Here is a 19,373-nt window from a genome sequence, read left to right on the forward strand (position 1 = left end):
ACATTATGCCTAGGTACTTATTGTAAGTAAGTTAACTATTTAAGATCGAGTCTAGGCATAGAGCCTTCTGCTTAATGGTAGTTTTTCTAATTATCTTTGAACGGCACCGCCGTGGCACCGCATTGGAATTAAGTTTTTTATTTGTGTCGTTTTATTTATTAGTGATGGCCAGTTTCCTTTTTGGAATATTTTGTTTTGATCTACAAAATTTCCAAAATTTGACGTTCTAAATTCAAAAAAAATTAAATTAGGAGTAATTTATGGATTTCTTTTGTCTTTATTAAAATGAGATTTGCATCTGTTTTAAAAAGGTTGTACTGTCAAAACCATTTTATTAAATTGATTTGTAACGTTGCGGTTTTTCGAAATCAACTGACAGATTTATTATTAATTTCTAGACCTATCAAAAACCATTTTGTTGACTCAAAATGAAAGGCATTATTTTGAATGCTACTTGTGCTTGGGATAAATTTTAAGGTGTTTAAATCCTAATTTTCATACATCACATTCAAATCTTACACACCTACTTCAGAGCTATAATGTTGCAGTTAGACAAATAACCAGGTTCACTAAACTTGTAAACTGTTCCAAGGGAATCCCTCCAAAACTGAATTGCAACCACAATTGTATCTTAATAACGGCATTGCGATGATTCCGGCTGCATCATCAGCCTATTCAGGGCAGTCGTTAAAGCAATTCTGATCGCATAAATCCTCGCCGCATGGCTGTTACAAATTGCTCTAAAACCCATAATTTGAACATTCACTGAAAGAGCCTAGCCTACGCCAATGGCAATGACTGTACAGCGACCACACATGACCAAATTGTATGTAATGTTGAATATTTAGTTTTAGCGTTAAAAATAAAAACATTTAGGGATTTAGATAGATATTAATAGTACGAAGCTATATTTTAATCCTTTACTAAGTATCAAAGTGTAACACAGTACCTACGGCCGAAATTTTCCAAAGTTATGCACTCGGAATTTTGAAAGGAAATATTATTATATTCAGTCTCACCTCACTACGTTCGTACCTAAAATATATTTTTGGTTGAATAGTGTGAATATTCATGTGAGCGTACAGTACTGTACAGTTTAGTTTAGCTTTTATTGTACCAAAATGTTTATTTAACGAATTGTGCATTAAGTTGAGAGCTAGATAACATACCTACGGCAAGTTTTCACGCGTGTTTAGCTAACTTAGAAATTGTTTCAAATAGCCAATTTTGTTTACTATTTAACAATTAAATATGTTGGCTCCGAGACTTCTTTTAGTATTTCGCGCTATTTCTTGCAGTTTCTTATGTGAACCAACACGCACACTTGAAATATACCCGGTATATTGATCATACCTAATAGACGGTTAAAGTAACAGCCACTTAGCAAAAATATTTGCCGCCTATTGTTTAGCGGATCTAGCCGGCCATTCATTATTACGTCAAAAACCAAAGCACACGATCCGTTGCGGCGACGGCGCCGCATTGCTAAGATTTCGATCTATTCCACTTTTATCTCCTGGATTTGATCACCTAGGTGATTAAAGTGAACTTTTTTATCCACTTTAATCACCAACATTGAAAGTGGAATAGACAAAGATTTCGCCGTACCACGCTGCTTATATTTTTATGCCCGCCACAGATACCTATGTAAGACGACGCAGCGACACCGCTACAGTGTCGCATCGCCGCCGCAACGCATCGTGTTCTTTAGCTCAGACTGTTTCGTTTAACTAACTGAGTTCGACTCACTGAGTGTTTGACTCGTTATTATCTGCCGTTTAAGTACACTAGTCTGGTAACAGTAACAGAGATCAATTGCTCCTTCCATTATCTTTGTAGGTACGCTATCGACTCGACGACGTCGTTCAATTTAATTTCACTTGAAGTGAGACGTAAAACGGAATGCTCGAGTCATTTTGTTTTTGTGACTTATCCTCGGCGTTCTGACTCTTGGCGACGAAAACGCTACTAAGTACGGGTTTCCCTTTTTATCCATCTATGATTTAATTGGAATTTATGTTCCCTGAAGTTTAAACGTTAAAAGAATTTTAGTTAGGCATGCCATGACTGGATAAGTTAATATTAATACATTGTAGAACACTTCGATATTCTTTTTATGGTTAGGTTTGTTATCGTTATAAATATCGCTATCAATCATGTATACTGTGATTTAACTGTCAGATTTAGTTGGTTCGATTGCCTCATAGAAATATCAGCCTATTCAATATACCTACCTTGTTTTCCCTTAATGAAGATTGAAAATAACTCCCCTTCTGGCGCAGTCGGGTAAAAAGTAGAGCAGTCTCAATATTGCACTTCCTACTGCAAAAAGACAATGTCGGAAATTGGCGTCTTTTTTTTTCGCGCGGCCATCGATCAAACTTTGTTTTTTGATTACAAAATAGTGTAATAAACCAAACATACTATGACATGTATACCTCTAAACTCAGTCTGAACTGAGTTACGAGCGTTAGAAGTTTGATGAATTACATACTAAGATTTGCTTTTTGCGCGAAAGTTTTGTAAGAAATTGCAACAAAATAGTGACAATGTATGTGTAAACAAACAATACCATCCATTAAAGGCTCCAGACATCAGTGTGGAGCAGAATCAGCGCAATAAAAAAATAGCGAAATATTTTGTTGCAATCTATTATATAAAAGAAAGTCGTGTTAGTTACTCCACTTATAACTCAAGAACGGCTGAACTGATTTAGCTGAAAATTGTCAGGGAGGTAGTTTAGAGCCAGGAGAAGGACATAGGATACTTTTTATCCCGTTATTTATTGCCATTAAGGCGGAACAAAGTTCGCCGGGTCAGCAAGTTTCTTATAAAACTTGCGCGCAAAAAGCAAATCTAGTATGTAAATCATCAAACTTCTAACGCTCGTAACTCAGTTCAGACTGAGTTTAGAGGTATACATATCATAGTAAGTTTGGTTTATTACACTATTTTCTAATCAAATCAAAGTTTGGTCGATGGCCGCGCGAAAAAAAAAAGACGCCACCTTCTATACAAAATCTGGCATTGCCATTTGTACGTTAATTAATAGTTTGCTCCTTGGCCCCATACCATAAGGACCTCCTACAATATCTAAATATTTACCATAAGCACTTGCCATAACAAGCCGTAAGAACTAATTAAAGACCAATCTTTTACTTTCATTTTATGCACTTTTATCACTAAATAGCCATGAAGTAAATAATTAAGCAGTCGTAAATAATTTATTTTTAATCCAAAGGTTTAGAACCTCTGCCCCGAGTGTTACGAGATATAACTCAGCGCTTAACTGGTGGCAAGTTTAAGAAACAAAATTAAGATTCCATCCTTTACCAGAAATTCCAGAGAAGCTGGATCACAATTAATCTCACGCTTAGCGTAGGAGTATGGTTTTGTTTATAAATTAACTCGTTTGTATTCAAGTTTAAGAACATTATAACTGGTATTAAGAGGATTTAGTTATCTTAAATATTCTTTCCGACGAGTTGGCACTCTGAATTATGTGGAAATCTTAATGAAATAAGTAGGTACAAAAGGAATATTTAATTGTGTAATTATTTGTTTAAATTTTCACCTACTTAGTTAAGAATAATTTTGTGAGTAATACACAAATACATAGATAATTAGGATCATGTATCGAACACTAAGTACCTAATATAAATCATATGTAACGCAATCTAAAAAAAAACTGTAAAATTCTTCACCACGTAAAACTGTCGACTACGGCATTTAAAGTTTCGAAAATTCGTTGTATTTTATGCCTTTTCATTACTTGTTACTTATTGGATTTGTTTTCCCAACAAGCTCGTATTTATTGCATAATAATATAAATAAATGCAAAGCAATACAGACATGCATTGTCTGCCAATCTGGCCACCGAACGCAAAATTGGAACATAGCTTACCCACATTTGTAAGAGAAATGGTAGCAATTCGTATTTGTGTTGCTATTTCTTTTATGTGTTTTGTTTGTTATTATGTAGCGGTTTATGTGGAGATTTGGTTAGATGTGCTTGCTAAGTTAATAGTTATGGTACATAACTTTATAAAATATTTTTTGTGTACGTACGAGTATGTTTGATTACTATGTTAAGCTAAGGTACTTCGACTTTAGATCAAGTATCTGCTTTATTTTTTATTGTTTTTGTTTGTTTTTTATTTTCCTATTATTATTTCTTACGAACTATTATAGTGCTCTATTTTATTCTACTAATTAAACGAAAATTTATTTTCAATACTTTTAACCAAAGATTTATTATTTTTTCAGAAAAGTTTAAAATCATTCTCCACTCGATATTATGAATTAATAAATAATTAATTATATTAGTTTATTTATTTATGCTAAATATAAAAAATATTCACTATTCTGACTCAGGGCGCCCTCTAGAGACAACTTTCTGAAACATTTACCGCCCGCAGCCGGGGGTTCGGGCGCCTCTGAAACGCGGTTTCAGCATTCAGGCAGTTACATCAGATTCCCGCTTTAGCCACTAGAGAACGTGACCTGCAGTATGTAGGTGCTAGAGATAGCAACCAAACTGGTGGTAAAGTTACAAACTTTATTGCTCCTGTAATGAAACTTTCAATGCACTTTAACTACTGAAAGTGACGCCAGGTTTCATTGACTATGTCTGCAGAAAATGTTGAGTTTTTTTTTTCTTATCTAGCTTCTAGCCAACGTAATTGTAAAAAAAATATTAGAGCCCTCTTCTTTCAACTTTCTACCAATTGAACATCCTTTTTTATTCATAAATATCATTTTTTTATTGTCATATGTGGTACCTCGGGGTTACAATGGGTATTATCTGAAAAATCTTAAACGCTGCCTGACTGTAAAAAGAGGGTGTCAATGATATTCATTAATTCACATACACAGTGGACTGCTGACCTTAACCTACATACATTGTGATAAAGGTCATATAAATAACAGGAAAACCGATATCATTAGAATCGCTTACTAAGGACTCTGCATAAATAAATATTGTATTACACAGATATATTTCTTTTTCCTCACCAAATTAACTAATTAATATATCTAATCCTGGCTTAATTTTAAGGAAACAGCCCAATCAAACGTTATATTCACAAATTAACTCTGAATATTTACCTACTTACTTAGTTATTATTTTATTTGGTATTGTTGAAAACAATTATCTTTGCTTTATAATCACACAATCTACAATTTTCAATTACCTACTACAAAATTCTAAATTAAGTAATATGAAATACCGATTCTGATTGCTGAATTAAAATGTATAAAATGTCTGCACGCCATGCTAAGGAATCCAATCATCGAAAGTGCATTTTAATAATCTGATAAAACGCGAGTTTTGTGAACCCAATCCACCTTTAAGTCCGTCGATAAACTATCAATCATTAGTCAGAAAATATAGTATCTACGCAATAAAATATTGAGCTAAAAAGACATGTCCAGTATCAAATAATTGATACGGCTCGGTGATTTTAGCCGAATCTGATACCTTTCGGCCCAAGATCGGTCCCGAGAGGTGAAAGAGAACCAAAGTTTAACTCGCTTCTCACACAAAAGCTCGACTTTTCCCTCGGGGTCAGTGTTACGTCATAAGATCGTTCCAAATTTATGGCAACACCAATATTAGGTTAATATGGAATAGCATGTCATGTTTAAAATTCGGGAACAAAGCAACCTTTACTTCTAAATTCAAGTTTATCCAAAAAACTTGTCTCCTGAATCCATTTTTTCAAGAAAATTATTTCCGAAAATTACTACTAAGTCAATCTCATAGACATTTTCTTTCTTTCTCTACAGAACAGTAACTTGATAGCTTTTAAAGAAAAGCTGAAAATCGATATTTCAGATGTTATGATCGATTTAAGCAATATGCTCGTATTGGTAGTAAGAGTTGTATAAAAATCCCACCTGCATTGAAACTTTGTTGAGGTCTCGAATAAGATTTCAAGATAAAAGCCATTCGAAAATCAATGATGTTTGGCAACACGAGTATAGAGTTTGACCTTCCAGCCGCTTCAGCGGTCGTGAGTTCGTTTTCCGTTAACTATGAAAGTAAAGAATGAAGGTTCAATACAGTACTGTTTTTTTCAAATGCAACTAAATATTTTGAATTGTTATAATGACCTTCAAATTTTAAGGTAGAACATGTATTTAACATACACAAATAAACAGAAAACAAATGTTTAAAAAAATGTATTTTTATGTTATTAGCTATTCTTAGCTATTCTTAAAAAGCTCATGCTCTTTTCTATGATTATTGTAAGTACTTACCCGCTGAATAGTTATACTCACTTTTAAGGGGTTAATATACTTACTCATAACTCATAACTGTCTAAATAAATTAAATATCATAACAACATAGGTATTGACTTTTACCCACCAGTTGGCAATTAACGATGCGTGAACAATGAACAATCATTAAATTGTTATAACGAGTTTTGTGACGCACACGTAAACAAACCACCTAAGTCACAAACATAAGTAAATTAGTGTTTCAATAAAATTAAAACCATTAACTCGCGACAAACGAAAGCGCTTGAAGGCTTTGGGAGCCATTTGCTGAAACCGCTGGCAGTTTACAAAAGGGCGATGCCGCGACTACAGCGCCCCTGAACGGAGGCGGCTCAGTTTCGAGCGCACGCCGCCTCGCTCCGCCGGCCTGTATGCGCTGAAAAACACTCCTTCGCCCGAATCGTGATGGGATTACCAGACAGTGCTTTTCATACTTAGTGCTCGAGAAAATATCGGTAAGCAATCCTTTACTATTCATCCTTGAATAATACACACTATCGCGCTTAAAAGGCAAAGGAATATTCATCAAGGAAAGCCTTTTCGACCCGCGCCTTAGGCGCTCCGAATAAATTACTTCTTTGATCTTCCATTTGCTTTAAATCTCTAATGTCCTTTTTTGAATATCGTCAAATTCAGCAGTTTTTAAACATTATAATTTGAATACAAGCACACCAACATCGCATATTTTAATACAAAACACATCGTCATAAAAATATTTGCCCAGATAGAGTTTCAAAGTCATACTACGATTGTTTAAAAATATTTATAATTCAATGTTAGTAATTAAAAGGGATTCGACTTATCGCTATATAAATAAATTTACCTATCTACGCGCTATATTTAAGTGTGGGACTGCGGTATCAGTTTTGTTGTGATAAAATTCAAATAGTACATGTGAATTTGTACGACATAGAACTTTTGCGGTCATTTATGTTGTATAGTATAACATACATACATATAGCTTGCTAATCGCCTAAGGCGCAATTTGCGCATAGGCGACAGGGGCATCTACAAGGTTTAGTGGTCGGTCTTTGTCGCCTGTGAGCTGTGACATAGGTACCTAAGTATACTAATAGAGTGTACCACTAAGCGTTTTACAGATCTTTCATCTATTCTGTGCCTTAATGACTCGGAAGAAGGTAGTAGGTATTTAGTGAAGTTTGGCATCGAAAATGTCTACCTATTCACATGATCAGTTAAAAACGTTTGGAAACTGACTATATTTGGCGTTTATTGTATACATTTTCGCATCATGAAACCTACTGTTATTAGAAAAGGCATCTTCAACTGCTCTATGAACTAGTCTAGCTACAAAGCGTAGGTAGTCCGAGAATAAATTTTTCCATCAAGCTTTTATATTATTCTCTTTCTAACGTGTGGGCTGTTACAGCGTAGGTGGTTTAAGCTTAACTAAATATACATCTAAAATAGCTAGCTTAAAAGATTAAAGTCATATTAAAGGGTAGGAAGGGCGTTGAGTATCATAACTTTCCATTTTTTTTCTTCACAGCTTGAAACCAAAACGATAAGTTGCTATGCATGTAGACACGAACAGCTATGGTGGACATAGCTAGCTTTAATTGCGGCAGTTTAAGCATTTAACATTATTTTGATCTTTAGTGAGATAAGATAAGGTTCAAAACCAGTAGAAAATATTTTTCAATAGAGCAGTTAAACGTGCCGCCACGATCATAGTAGGTTCTATTCTACTGGAACCTAGTTCTATTGGAAAAGTTTATGTATTTAAAGATAGGTTACTTTAACTAGCCCACTGATAATAAAAATTATAATAATATTATTATAGAGCGGGGGGCACATAGCTCGTAGAGCTGATTGATGCAATGGGCATCAGCTCTACCAGTTTAATGTGCAGCAGAAAAGCCACCACCACCATCAATTTGCCTTATGCCAGCCCACCAGAGAGATGTATTCATGCACATAATTTTGTGTATTGTGTCGGGATTGAACCCGCGACCTCTGCCATAGTTGGCAATCAAATTAAGCAGCTGAGCAACCCTGAGCAATACGCAATAGGTCCGGATTGGTTTTCCAATTATAGCAATCCGAAATGACTCCTCCGATTTACAACATCCCATTTCATTGATTTGCCTCTTTAATAGCTAAGATATCGGACGGAGGTCGTGTATTTCTAAATTAAATTCCGCAGACATTTTCCTCGGGCTTTCAATACAATTAATATCGCATAACTAAATATTGGAATTCTAATATCAGATTATTAAATGACTAGCTTTCGCCCGCGGCTTCACCCGCGTGAAAAGTTTGTCACAGATCGCCATAAATTATAGCCCATATGTTATCCTGGGTTTTAAACAATAATACTGTAAAGTTTCATAAAAATCCTTTCAGTAGTTTTTGCGTGAAAGAGTAACAAACATTCAGACATCCATACAAACTTTCACATTTATAATATTAGTAAGATAGACAAATTCACTAGTTATTACGGAGTGTTTTCTTTACAAGACTAAATACATAAATATACAGCCATTTGATTAAATATAAAATAATGTTATGAAATAAGTTTATCATGACTATTAATTATTTTTTACACGCTGATAATGTGGTTCCATTTTAGGTATAGTTTTTAGGCTTACAATTGGAATTCATCATGAGATGTCATCACCGCTCTTAACTCAAATCTTTGTGATGTGAATTAAAATTTTATAAAAATAACTTTGACTGACTGAACGTGGTTGATTCTATCAACTTGAAAGCCATGTTTACGAAATAGCGTGTATTGCTAACTGAAATCAGAAATAAACTTATTATATTTCAAAGGATGCAAAGCAGCGTAATATTTGTTTCTTAAAACACTCCCCTTTGTTTGTAAGCTTGGAAATAAATATCTGGCTCTTTGCAAGGGTATTGCCTTATGAGGTCACAAGATGTCATTCAAGTATACTTCATGCCAGACGGTTTTCGCACTTATTATTATACAATTTCTTTGAATAAATAATCAAGTCCAATTGTTAACGATCCATTTCTTTTTATTGGTTTGATGTTAATTATGCCCAGACGTCACAAAAGTACCTAAACCTTTCACAAGACGTTCTAAAATTATTGTTAAATCTTTATATTTGGAGTTTCTAACTAGATAAATGAGTTCAAATCTTTTTTAAAACAAAACCCTTTTCAAGGCACATTTTTGTACATTTGAAATACGTCATCAGTCTGGTTTTTGTACAAGCCGTTACATCTTTTGTACATTTCTAAAAAAAATAAATTACAAAAGAACGAAGTTTCAAAATACAGAGCATTAATTCTGTTCGTTACTTGTTGTGGAGAAATGTGCTAAATATAGCTCATGAAAAACCAGAACAGAACCCTTTTCTATTATTCCTATTTTTAAAAGTATTTTCTAATCGATTCTGCGTTACAAAAAATAAATCCATATTACCTACTTAAATACCGTCGAATTTTAGGCCCAGAAAAGAAAATACGATGTTAGTGTAATACGAGTAGGTATACTTAAGCTTTAATATAACAAAAAACAACAAATAGCGAATATTGTAGTCAGAATTCCATTGTATTCGCCTGCACTGAAACCGGCACAACCAGACCCTCGTCACATGACGAGACCCGTGATTGAAATAAAAATAGGTGCCTAAGTCGGACGTCCGCGGACGCCCTAAGTAGATGTCGACATGACCGCGCTATTAGGATGATTTTTTTTTGGTAAATAATTTTATTTCCTCTCTCCCTTTGTTTCTCTATAGACGTCACATCACCCCATCCCATTCCTTGAGAGTTCTTCCGACAGATCCGTCTCCGCCAATCTCTCTCTACCAGTCCATGGCTTCCAAATCCTCCTACCCCGCTTTTTAACTCGTGTCCAGGGACGATGACGTTTGACAAGTTATTTAAAATTTAGTTTGAGGTGTTACTAAAATATTTTAATAACATTTTCATATCACCCAAGAATCCCATGTGAATTTTATGTACATGGCTGCGTTGTCGGAACCGGAAATATTATTCGATTTGACCGGAAAACGAGTCACTTCTTATTTTACCACTGGGCGATGTTTGTTGAAAACATACTTACATAAGGATGTTGTCATTTAGTTGCGTGTTTTGAAAACAATCCTGTTTTTATTTTCACGATAATGACCGTTAGAAGTGAGATACTGGGCATTGTAACTCACATTCGTTCGGTCACAGAGGTGACCTCACTCCCAATGCCCAATATCTCACATAGGTTAGCAATGGAGAAATACATTATATGACTAAAGCAGATTAAGGGCTGAGTAGCCAGACAGACTGTATTTAATATAGAATATGCTATTACGTAAGTCTCTCCTAGAATTGCTGAAAATAATCAGCAAAATAATTCAGTGTATAGAGAAACGTCAAAGACGCAAAATGCTGACGTCAACAATACCTACATCAGACTCAATTAGGTGCTTCACTACGTTCTCAAGTTTCAAGGGATACTTGGACCGACGGGTGAGAGATAGAGACCGGTGCGTGGGATACCTAAATTCATTTTACCACAGAGAGAGTATTGCGAAATTTTCAATGTGTATGTCAATCTAACGACTTTTCAAGCTTTGTAAAAATACCTACATTATGGTCCTTTGTTGGTAATATTAGACTGAGAGCTGGCAATATACAATTTAATACTTTGATATAATCAGTTAACTAAATACTTGTGATTGGGATTTATTATCACAAATGCTGCTTTTAAAAATTCAAGGAATTAATTTCCCTTTCCTCGTTTGGCTATGATTAGTTTCACCAAAATATTCTTAAAAGAGCTACGTCATTAATTTGTATCAAGTAATCAAAGGATTATAACGGTACGAGCAAGAACACAAGTACAACGGTATCAAACTGTGCAAATAAAACAACTCTGCCACAATCATAAAAACAAATATTTATTTTAGCAAAACAAATTGTGTACAAATGTTATATTGATTGTGTTTTCAGCTCCTGAATTAAGCAAAAACAAATCCTTTCTTTTCAATTGAGATTGGCCAGATGGATTACTAAGTAATACCACAGGTAATACCTGTACAATCCGGTTTTAAAAGGCTAATACCTACACCCTACGTACGCAAAATAGCTTTTAATAATAAATTGTAATTAATATCGGTCAAACAAAATTCACGCTACACATGAATTTACTAATTATAGAATTAATGGTCTAAACTCAATTTAATAAATCTATTTTACTTATTTGGTATCGATTTTATGATAACCTACCTTACTTGTAATCTATAGGTACTTATAATAAATCTGTAGAGAGGTCAATTCTGTACACGAAATATATTTTCAAAGTAACTATCAGGGGGTGATATATGTAACGTGTGACTACGCCTGTTACGAAAATTAAAATTGTCTCTATCTGTAGCGGAGAATAGTGTTGTGGCAGGCCTTTGTTCAAACGAGCATTGCAAACGTTGTGATAGGGATAGAGACATGCGATTTTTGGTTTTACAAAGGTAATACGATAGAGAATAATACAAAGTAATAAAAACCGCCGGTTATAGGGGCATTTTTTGGAGAAATTTATCAAATAACCAAAAAAAACTCGAATTTAAAAGCAGATTTTTTTTAAAAAGTATCATTTTTTATTATTTGTTGGCCTTTTTTTGTGTATTTTATGTATTTTTTTTAGTATCGCCTGTTATTTAGCATTATTACTGTGTTTATTTTATCAGGATATACCGCTTAGTTTAAAAGTTATTACCTACGTTTTCTTTACAATAAATAATTGGAAGAAAAAAAATTCTATAAAAAATTTAAGAAAAAATCGCAAAAAATTTTTACCTCTTTTTTGTCGACAAAAATAGGTCAAGTTTCATCTATTTTCATATGTGCACTTTAACGTGACTCACACTGTATACCATGGACATTAGCAAAAACAAAACAAAACTATGTGTAAAATAGGATTGAAAAAAAACTGGTCCAAATTACCGGACTCTCCCTTAACTGTAAACGATGGTTGTGGACTATGAGGGAGCAGGGCAGGGCTACTATTGAATGAAACTCACAATAACACTTCACTAAACTTTATTTATATTGCACAAAAGAGCACTTTTCCCGTCAAGTAAAATCGAAACACTGCCATATCCATAACAATATCAAACAAAAACAATAGAATATTCAAACATTCTAAACATAAATACAAAAATAGAAAAGTAAAAAATAATAAAAAATAAATAAATCTAAAAGAGGTCTGTCGCCAAGAATAACCTTGTCTACTGAAATTGTTAATCAGTTGATCTGCTCTTTTCGCTTTCTATGTCACACGCATGGGATTCCAAAATTGCATACGTGTAGACATTTCTATTCTACCTAACAAATAAAGCAAGTGCCTAGAGTTCTATAGAGGTATCCGATCTAGTAAATGTCGTGGCAAATACATTTCATTTTGGTGCCTTTTTCAAATAAATCCTAGGCATCTAGACAATCTAGTTACGAGTTCACGACCTAGAGCGCTATACTGCTCTGAGCGTCTACGAGCTCGTATACATCATACATTAAGCTGGATCTCCACTAGAGGCTGCCTCGGGTCGACCAGCCGCCTCGACCCGCGGTTGCTCAAATGGAGACGCAGCCTCAACCTGAGGCTCGACTACGAAAGTTGCGAGGCAAATTTCGTCGCCGCGGACCGAGCCACATTTTGTCGCTCGGACGAGGCAGCCTCACAGCCCGAGGCTGTCTCTAGTGGATATGTGGCTTTATATTCCGAGACGGTGATCCAGGTCGTGACACATCGATTCGTATTTGATTCGGTCCACTTCTGTTTTTACGCCTAAATAGGTCAGTAAACGGTTTGGCGAGATGGTTTTTGAATAGTGATATAGATAAAGTGGTAATATCTTGCTATGTGGTGAATACATTCGTCATAGCTCTCGTAGCAGTAGATATCACATGGTTTCAGAGTCTCTACATGAGGCTCATTTTCTTAATTTAGTAATTCAGGATCTCTCAACGGGATTAGTTTTCTTCGTAGTATAATACCCGGTATGCAACCTCAAGATAGGTATACCTTGATATCTCTCGTCTTGAAGGAATTTACGAATTACTGGAAGGACAAAACAAAAATCTGAATACTGTCAATTGTGCTGAGAGTCTAAGAAACAAAAGAAAAAGAGAGCTGGAAAAAACATCCCTTATAAGAAAATATTACTGAGATTATTCATGTAAACAAACAGGTAAAGCAAATTGCCTACTCGTACATTATTTCTTACATGATGTACCTACCAAAGTTTATAATTAAGGACAAGGTGTACATTCCCTCGAGACTCCTAAATTTAATTACTTTAAGTCTAGCTTTATTATGTCTAAACAAATTACTAGAAAGTTGACTAGATCCTAGGTATTTTGTTATTATGTAGGTAGGTATGTTGTGTACTTATCAATAATCTTACATACTATGACCAACTTTTAAGTACTGTCCTGTTGTCTGTATTTGGGTAATCAAAACTTTATTTTTAGGTCAGAACTTCGATAGAACTGAAATGCTCATATAATTATATCGATCTTATAATGCCTTCGGTCGAATGAAAGGTCCCTAAGAGAATCAACCATTAATTGAGTTAATCATAGTTGGAGAGTAATTTAAACACACCACAATCGTAAATCATCGTCACATAACTTAAATTACATGCTTTGAGTTGTTTGAATTCCATCGTGCTTTATTAGCTTTAACTACATTACATATTCACATACATAAATAATTTTGTAGTCTCTTTGAGTAAGGGCTCTCAAATCCCAGCTAAAGGCCCACCGCAACATACAATATACATGGCGGCAAGTGAGCCAGAAATACAAATATACATTGTTACAAGTAGAGGCATTTCACAGCAGCCTAGGGGCGGCCTACCGCCCTCCCAAGGTCGCTCTTCGATCTACATCATTTGGAAACGATCCAATATTATTTCCTATATTTTTCAGGTCTTAATATTACTCAGTTACATAACGTTTTATGGTGAAAGTACGAGTCCCTTCGTAGGAATGTTTATAAATTATAGGTATAATAAATCAAGTTGTTTGTTAACGCCTTTGGACAGGGTAAATTGAATTACTTTGAACNATTTGAACATTAGCTTAGCTAGTGCTCTTAGCTACTACTCTTTTCATAATTATAAGTATTTATAAATATTCCCATACTAGCTTTTGCCCGCGGCTTCACCCGCGTGAAATTTAGTTTGTCACATATTGTCATAAATTATAGCCTGTATGTTATCCTGGGTTATAAACAATAATACTGTAAAGTTTCATCAAAATCCGTTCAGTAGTTTTTGCATGAAAGAGTAACAAACATCCAGACATCCAGACATCCTGACATCTGACATTCAAACTTTCGCATTTATAATATTATTAGTAGGATGACCTAACCAAGGGCTTCAAATTAGATATGAATAGAGATTTTATAATCAAGCTTGCTCTACACCGCATGAATTTCCGAATGAGATTATAGACAATTCTAAAAAACATAAATTGACTTTTTATTAGTTTTTATGCGAGACCACGCAAACCCACGCAAACCCAATTCCTGCGCAGCCAGCCTTTTTATTTCAGGTTCAAGCTTATATTTTCAAGTAAAAGGACTTACTTACCTACATCAATGTCAAAATGACCTAATTTACTTTAAAACCAACAGAATACTGACTGTAGGTACTATGAGATTTCTATGTAATTCTCCATATCAATTCAAATCTTGAAAAATATAAATTACTATTGCAAGGTCTGTAACTTCGACATAGCAAGGGTTTATGACTTGATCGCCAATAAACCCCCTCCAGCGAAGATTAGGTAGTCCCGGGAGAAAGCAAACTATGTGGTCCCATGAGGAATTCGAATCGATGATAGCGCAGTGTAATTAACTGAGAGAGAAATTTCCTCGAATTCTCATACCTATCCCACAACTTATCCATAATTATTATTATGTAAAGAGCTTGGGGGAGGCCTTTGTCCAGCAATGGACAAGATTTGGCTGAGACGGACGAAAGAGCACTAGATGTTTTAGGTGGATTGGGCACTTGATGGTTCTCTAACCAAAAAGATTTTTCGCACAAATGATAGCTGAAACCTAACCGCCTCTGTGGTCTAGTGGTAAGACAACCTGCTTCAGAGGCAGAGGTCCTGGGTTCGATTCCCAGTGGGGGCAGATTTTTCTGTTCGGTTTTTTTGGTGGTAGGGCTTGTTCTAAGTTCCCCTGGCTAGCTACCACCATCTTACCTAAGTCTGTCGCCATAACAACAATTTTAACAGCATTGTTGTGTTCCGGCAGTTAGAAGTAAGATAGCCAGTTCCTCCGTGGTTGAGTATTCCTGGTGAAGCTCGCTTCCACCTTCGGCCTGATCGTCACTTACCATCAGGTGAGATACAGGCCAAGAGCTTCCTTGTTGTGAATAAAAAAAACCGGCAGTAGATAACATTGCTAAATAAACGAGGCCTTCCCTATACGAAGTATCATAAATAACCATTGTACCAGGGAATGCAATTCTTTAGAACATTTCTTCCCATAGTAATTCACCCAGCTCGTTCAATATCAACTCCCTTGGAAAGGCGTCAAGTCTTTCGATATTTAATAGCTGCGGATTAATCTAAATATAACGCTATCGCTTCTATCAACCGCCTTCTGCGTGGGCGCCAAATGACACGGGCGGGGGTTAGCGAGCGTTCTGACGCTTATTTCTGAAGAAATAGCCACGTTTTGTATCAAAGAAACACAAACAAGACGCACTGAAGCGTTCACACAATTTTCATAATTTACCATTAATTACAAAAACAACTACAGGTTCAAATTATTTACCGAGCTTCAAGTTTATCTTACTTTTGTTTATTAAACTAAAAACTAATATTTTTTAATGTCCAACTCCTAAAACAATACTGAATTTTAATAAAGTTTCTAATCAAAAACAAAAACTAAACAGTTAAGCTCACTCCCACGCGTGCCCTCATTATCAGAGTGATTTCGAAAGTACATAATTCTTTATTATTAAATACAATGCTGTGTAGCCGTATAACATGAAACTAAGATCGTTAGTCTCGCGTACCAAATAAAGCGTTTTAATCGACTTTGCTGCTGTACATTTTGAGCTTGTGCGACGCCCATTCAAAGCTGACATTATAAGCGACTCTTCAATGTACGCAATGGTGACGTAAACGTCGTGACTTGGCCAGGAACTCGAACGTAGAGCATCGCATCGCGCAGCAGTAATCGATCGGCTGCGCGCGCAACCCCCGTCCTGCCTTCAGTGCCGAGCGGAGGCCTCGCTCGAATACAATATTTCACAGAAATGTTCCCAACCCGTGTTAAGTGACTGCCAGAATAGGAATTGACAGGCCATCCCGACTTCCAGAAGCTGCTCGATAGGGGGATCAAAATAAAGGTCAGTTGAAACAGCTACTTTACCCGAAGCTCCCACTTCACAGCCATTACGGTTGGCAATTTTCTCCTAGAAGTGAACAGTTTTATGCAAATCTCCGTGATACAACGCAAAAAGCTAAATTCCTTTATAGTTCCGATAATAGTAAGCGGCTTTGGGTAACCTAGTTTATGCAATTAAAATAAACAAGAAAAGATATCGCTTCTTAGTGAACCGGGAAGATCCGCATTCAATGGAAACCATTCCAATAGGGATCGATCCTTTGAACCATAGTGTATTGTAAAGCTAATGAACTCGCCAATTCGAAAAATTAGTGGCTTTATCAAAGTAGCATTCGTTAAAAGATTGAATTCGATAAAGTTGCATACATCTCCTGTTTTGTATGAACGCAGCGAAGCGATCAACATTCTTGGACCGCAATCAAATGCAGTCACAAGTTTTTTAATATAATTTTAAGTTTAGTTTAACTACCTGTTAGTACCTACCTACCGGTGGCTCTTCAAGATGGAATTAGTCAAGTGAACTCAAGCGTGAGATCTAACTAGACGTCTTAGACGAGACGAGAGTTAGAATTAGATACAAGTTGGTTTTAAAATGTTATTACTGACATGCTACGAGTAGACTAACTTTTTCGTTTAACAGTGATTTTAAATCATAAAATCATTTAAACATACATAGTAAGTATTTATTAAATAACAAACAAAATCATTTTCAAATCAAAAGAAATGTCTCTCATAATCCTATTTTATTGTTCAACTTTAACAAGAGCCAAACATTAAAATGGGTAGGTATAATATTAATATATTTTGACGATCGTAACCGTACATTTTTTCATCATAAAAATAAGGCTCCGTCTCATAAAGCTGTAGGTGTATTAAGTACATCCACACATTTCAGATTATAAAGAAGAAAGAAAAGAGAGTAAAAGTTATAATAATCGCGCAGTCAACGTCTTCCAGACTTTGTCACGTCCGAGTTTTATTGGGTTTATTTGTGCCTCACTTAGGGGAAAGGCTCTATAAGCCTACGCGTTAGCCCTATTATAATAACGCTCAAAAACTTACTGACATGCGATATAGCAAATTCATAATTGGGGACGTGACTCCGTTGACAATATCCATAAAAATAATAGGTTAGGTACAGTTGACAGCATCAGACTGCCACTGTATTTACGAGTAGCTTAATGTGTTGTCGTCTGTACCTATAATACGGTTCATACAAAAGCTTCGTCAATTGTTATATTCAGTCAGTTAACGTTAAGAAAGTCAAGGTATTTTTATTAAATCTTCCCTGAAGCTCCGGCTTCCTGCTTTTGATCAACTCAATGACTTCCTTTATGATTGTCAGCCCATCCTCAAACATTTTTCGCATTCAGGCTCTCCTAATTGGATCATAATATCTTCCTTGATAGATTTGAATCACTGAATATGAATATAGAAATAAAAAGCAGCTTTTTTCCAGAGAGAAATCTGAGAGGTGAGAGCATGTTTTTTCGGTTTACATCTAATGAAAGCTAGAAAGAAAATTCAAAATTATATAATATTTTAAAAGGCCATCGTTTTAATAATAAGCTTAAGTTAACATTCTCTCGAGTTTTATGGTTCAATGGCCTCAAAAGAAAAAGGATCTGAAGTAGACGCTATCTGAAAATTTTCAGGTCAAGTGTTTCACAGACTTGTCAAGAAACTCACGACAGAGGGCGCCTTTAAAGACTCACATGTTTGATAGGGAATATTTATCTTGGTCATACAAAGCACGATTATAAAGCCAGGCAGCTATCATGTGTTGCTCAGGAAATCTATTTTAACTATATTGAAATAAAAAGATAAAATAGCAAAACCCCCAAATTTGATCCGGCCCTGTGACGGACTTTCAAACTTATCTCTATATCTTTTCATATAATTTATCTTATCTACGTTTTATCATTTGCTAAGTATATTATTTCATTTGCATACTTTATTATTTTGATAATACCGGGTTAATTAATTTTCGAATGCTCCTGTATCCTGAATTGTTCTCTATAAGGTTGCCAAAATCTTTAAAATATTTTCTGTCCATGAAGTTATTGAATCAAACTATACAGGGTGTTAGGTAAATGGGTATATGAGCCGACACTAGCCCATGTTAACATGGTCATATAAATGGTATGGTGAAGTCAGAAAATTGATATCTTCATTTTAATTATTTTAATTTTCATACAAATCGGATTTTATAAAAAAATATTTAGTATGAAAATTAAAAAAATTAAAATGATAATATCGAATTACTGACTTCACCATACCATTTATATGACCGTGTTAACATGGGTTAGTGTCGGCTCATATACCCATTTACCTAACACCCTGTATAGTACATAGGTTTGTGAATGATTAAGTTAAGTGTCTTTTTAAACAACTTTAATATTTTTTTAAATCACTTGATTTTCGAACAAGCTTTACGAAATTCATCATCAAACTTCAAAGTCTACTAAGAGCTTTTCTACGACGACTACGAGTTCGCGTCGTAGCAGTGGAAGCTTTTGTACTACATTCACAGCTTACTATTCATAAATAGATATAATTTGAAAAGTTTGGTTTCACATTAAGAATAATAAATAATAGTGCAGTTTAGACGTCCATGATGAGATTCACAGCTATGTTAATAATGTAGAAAATGAAGTCTGGTTGGTCCCCAAAATGGCATGAACGATGCAGCGATTGTAAATTATATGCCAAGTAGGGCACGCACTGG

At 35.1% G+C, this 19,373-nt stretch overlaps 1 protein-coding gene across 5 annotated transcripts in view; it reads left to right on the forward strand.

Annotated features, from left to right (window-relative positions):
- Nucleotides 1–6,603: 6,603 nt before the first annotated feature.
- Nucleotides 6,604–19,373, forward strand: part of Syti (synaptotagmin I) — a 28,122-nt gene continuing 15,352 nt past the window's right edge. For 2 of the 5 annotated variants that reach the window (XM_028305422.1, XM_028305424.1), the window contains exon 1: nt 6,604–6,737. The gene's annotated coding sequence lies outside the window, so the exon portion shown is untranslated. Of the gene's footprint in view, nt 6,738–16,509; nt 16,647–19,373 lie in introns of those variants that run through there. The other 3 variants (XM_028305419.1, XM_028305423.1, XM_028305421.1) reach the window with 2 other exon arrangements.

The sequence above is a fragment of the Ostrinia furnacalis genome, unplaced genomic scaffold, assembly GCF_004193835.3.
Source record: "Ostrinia furnacalis isolate ACB-3 unplaced genomic scaffold, ASM419383v2 OfSCF1657, whole genome shotgun sequence".
Classification (NCBI taxonomy): domain Eukaryota; kingdom Metazoa; phylum Arthropoda; class Insecta; order Lepidoptera; family Crambidae; genus Ostrinia; species Ostrinia furnacalis.